Genomic DNA, 4,885 nt, shown 5'->3' on the forward strand with positions numbered 1-4,885 from the left:
AATATATATATATTATATAGTATTGAGCGATACGATTTATTTTTTAAATCTGCCACACCCTTATATCCCCAGTCCACTCCTTACCTATATAGGGGACATATAGGTAAGGAGTGGAATCCAATTACATGCAAAATATAGCTGATAAATTCAGCTGTTCCTGTATTACAGGACTTGTAAGTTTTTATGAAGCAGGGACCAGGGGCCCCTGTAATACAGGAACAGCTGATTTTATCGGCTATATTGAGCATGTAATTGGAATGGTGATTGTCCTGTATTACAGGACTTGTAACTTTTATGAAACAGGGGCCAGGTGTTTTATATGTTAGATATTAATTTATTGTGTCTTAATCACAGGTAAGACAAGTTCAGTTTTCATGTGATTTACCAACGACGAATTATTGGTATGAGAGATCAATCAGTAGAGTCTAGTTTTTTAGTGATTATACAAACTACAAATAAAATGAGTGATCAATCATGAGAATATCAATATGCCAAAAATGTACACTTATAAAATTTACGTTCTCTTACCGGTCTATTTTTATTTCTAGATTGATTGATTTATCATTTCAAGGTTACAAGCAAAGCATACTATATCCATTCTGTATTCAATGAAACGCCAGTAACACATCCATAAATTAAATCATGCGTATGTTTATGCCAAGTAATAAAATATCGACAGGAGTGTTTGAGGCCACATGATAGAGAAAGTCTTGGAACCTTCTAATTTCCACAAGCGACAAACAGTTGTACAAGACGCATAATTGACTTCCAGAGGCGGAGCACCACCAACCAGTCGTTACTTTTCGTTACTAGTCGTTACTTTCCAAGTAGGCGGTTACTGTACATGAAATTGGGAGAACAACGTAATACTAAAGGCTTGGCTGCTTGTGCAGTTGAAGGCCCAGTGTGACTAGTCAATTGTCGAATAATTGTTTCTGTAACTGAAACCGACAAACTTGCTTGAGGCCTAATCATTGACTGGAAAATAGTTGGGCCTACATAATACGTAGTTGCTTTATTCGACCGTAAAATTTATTTTGCACTACCTAGATAGTACAGTACAACAGTTCACTTCCAATATTCTGTGTTGAGTTGAGAAAAGAGAGTTATTTACTACAGAATAACGACTTTTGAAATTATTATTGTTGAGTGTTCAGATGTTGTCTGTGGGCAAACTAGATTTTTCCAAAAAAACTTTGACAGCCACTCACTACTGTTTTATTCTATTTATTCAAACCTTTTTTCCGATAATTTCAGATAATTTAATACGATAACTCTCAATTCTTGCATGTAGAAACATGTGCCTACTGAAACCTCTCTATCTCATTGATTATTGAAACATCATCCATAGATTTTCATTCATCAACAGAATTGTTTCATTTGTACTGCTGTTATTAGATTGAAAAAAAAAATATTTCATATTAGAACTCGTGGCTGGAGCTCAAGGCTTCTTTTCCCAGTCAAGCCAAAAAACTATTGTACTTTAATGATTATTTTTATTGTAAAAATATTTATCGTATTTGGCAATAAATTCAATTCAATCTTCAAGATCCACTTATCACTGATTTTACTTATCACACATTCTCATACTGAGAATGAATTTCCATTGTGTAAAAATACTTTCATAACATGAAAATTGATAGTTTTGACGATGTGAAATGCAAAATAAGTAACTTATATTATCAAACACTTTTATTGCTGATACTGATACATTTTGCTGTTATATGAAATCACTTTGTTAACAATCAATTACTTTATCACTAAAGAATTCTCAAACAGTAACAATAAGTTTCCAATCTGTGTCTGCCAGATTATAACAGGATAAGTTTCTTTCTTTTGAAACTTTCTCTTTTTCTTTTTAAACTAGTTCTTCTAATCTTCTTGCTATCGAATCTGAAAATATATCATTGAATCCCATGTAGGTACTGTATGTGTATATAATAGAAGTAGGTAATCTGAAAGTTTTCTCTCCCCTCGTATTTTCCATAAGAGAATATTTTGCAAATATTTCTCTGTATTTGTTTTACACCATTTATTTTACTATTTTCTATCTCCTTATGCGTCATCCTTGTCACTGTATTTCAGATCTACAATGTTTCTTTATGTTATTTCCTATTCCGTTATGTTTTATCCCTTTGTCCTCAAGTCAAGTTGTTATATCATCAAGCTTTCAAGCGTTGTGAATATTTATTTTTATCTTGACTGTATTTGGTAAACAGCGTATAGTTTTGGTAAACGGTAATGCTTTGTTGCAAAGTAGTAGGCTCAGCTACAGTAGTGTTTATAAGCTTTTAATCTGATTGGATTAATTATTCAATGTGACTGCGCGTAGTGAGTAGGCTTGCTAAAGTTGTTTGTTCGTGTTTCTCTGGACGCCCCCTTCCCCCTTTGACATATCTGGTGTGCTGAAAGCACGGAGGAGGGGTGGAAGGACAAAAAGCGATTTGTTTTTGCATTTATTATAGTTTTTGGTGTGGATAGGGTGTCGGTGTATGCTGCTCTGTCATAATAAGGCCGTGATTATCCTCGGAGACCGCACAGTTGATGGGTGGGTCGGATAGGCCGGTCCGTGACGAGTGCACTCGCGTCGGCGATGGACGCTTCGAGCACTGAACTCGGCCCGGCGATGGAAGCTTCAGCCTCTCTCACACAGAAGCTGCTGGTCTCCCCTCGCTAGGCTCAGCTACCTCCTCCTCCTCCTCCTCCTCCTCACTATCTCCTCCTCTCACTCCTCCTGCTGTTGATCCAATCATGTTAGATTGTGGTTTTGATACTTGTATTATCTTTCTCATTCTTTTCTGTCGGTTGTCAATTTTATACGTAAAGTAGGCTTTCATCAGCATGTACTCACAACAGCTCTTTTTATTCTCTAGTTTATTTCTCTTTTTCTCGACAATAATGGAGCAAATGGCTGGTGCCGCGCCGAATATTATTAACTCGCCGATATGAATTCTCTCGCTTCACTGAGAAAGATTTAACACTCGGCTCTTTTTATGACTTCGAGTATCATCACCATCATTATCTAAATGCCTTTACCTTTCACTCTTGCTCATTAGCTATTATGCCATGCCACACGTATTAACGTACTGTACTTACCATTATTTATTGTCGGAATTATTTTCCTGCTTCAGGTATTGTAATATGCTAATCAACCACGTTGCTGATCATGAATTTTGTTGTAATTGAATTACAACTACAAGAATAACTAGAAAGCCATTCCTTATTCGTTTTAAACAAGGGTGCTAGGCTATTGAAACAAGAAAAATATTTAGTAAGTTAATTACAATAAAGAGAAACAGTTACTGTGAACGAAAATGTATAGTGGTGGGTTCATTCATAAGAAGTTACATTTTCTCACACAACTTCATTCCATTCTGAAATTCGTACACATTGAAAATGATTGTAACAAAATGACACGAGTTGTTTGTTATTTTCCGAAGGTCTACTTACCATAAACAATCTATTACCAAGTCTAAACATCTATGTCTATTACCATAAACAATTTATATTGTATATTCTATGATTGTTTATTTTATCTAGATTGCTTATTTATTGCTATTACAACTATTAGTGAAGTTGTGAGACAGCTTTCAGGAATTATTCACATTTGTATTTGACAGTTTCATTCTTCAAATTGCCTTGTGCTATTGAGTTATTCGGTCAATATTTGCAGTAGCAGAAGTCCTTAGTTCTATCTATATATAGCTTCTATTGGGTGTTTGAAATCATTGTTATGTGAAACAAGTAATTACATTTGTGTTCTTCATCATCCAGAGGAAAGAATCATTGAGTACCTACCGTACTCCATTTGATTGGAATTCAGCCAAACATGAATTATTTTGCCAAACCCTTACCATTTTCCAATAGTGAATGAGGTTTAGCTATAATATTGATCATTATTTATTGAATATTTTGATGTTTTCAGATTCATTAATATTTATTATGTTTGTTAACATTGAGAGCAAGTATTCATTTTGAGAGTTTCCTTTGAATGGTTTCAATTTTATTTGTTCACAGTTATTGGGCAAAGCATAATATTCTCCATAAATCTAGTCAAATAATATGTATCTGTAGTTGTAATAAAAACAGAACAAAACATATCATTGCCCATACCCCATAGATCTAGTCTAGTCAAGTAATCTGTTTTTGTAATAAATGGTTTTGTATTTGAATATATTGATGATACCAATGTTTGATCAAGGCTAAAATAATATTGTGTTGCAACAACTGCACCCAGACTCTCATAATTCCATGTTTGATGAAAAGCAAACAGAAGTTGCGCAATCAATCCAGATTTATTCGATTCCTGAGTGGAAATACATGCGACACAAACCGATTAAAACAAGTACAGTAGAGTAGTGAGTGCTGTATCGAACTGTTCGTTTCACTGCATTTGAACAGAAATGTTGTGGGTACTGCTGCAAAAATCTGTTGGGACCAGTATTCCCGGATTAATCGTGGCAATGTAGCTGTGCGCTAGTGTGCGTGTGTGAGAGTCGATAATGTCGAAGGTCTCCCCCGTTCCCTACCCCTCGTCATAATCCTTGGATTCATGTATATGTATATGTTTCGATAGATGTATAGGAACTACTGTAGTAGCAGCAGCAGAGGATAACAGCGCACTGGTCGGTTAATTAATTGAAATCGATTCGTGAAACATGCACCGTAATCTTTAATTAGCCTAAACAGTTCTCACGCTGATTACACGCCCGATAAGCCCCGATGACAAAAGCTAGCTGGCGCAAACCGCCAGTAGTTGTTCATTAACTAACTGCGCTTATAGCCTTCGATTATTGGCCTACCGGTGCCGTTGTCCACTGAAATTGAACAAATATTACCTTCAATTTCCGTAACAGTACTGTATGGAATAATTTACATTGTAAAT

This window comes from Nilaparvata lugens, chromosome 2, assembly GCF_014356525.2.
Source record: "Nilaparvata lugens isolate BPH chromosome 2, ASM1435652v1, whole genome shotgun sequence".
NCBI lineage: Eukaryota > Metazoa > Arthropoda > Insecta > Hemiptera > Delphacidae > Nilaparvata > Nilaparvata lugens.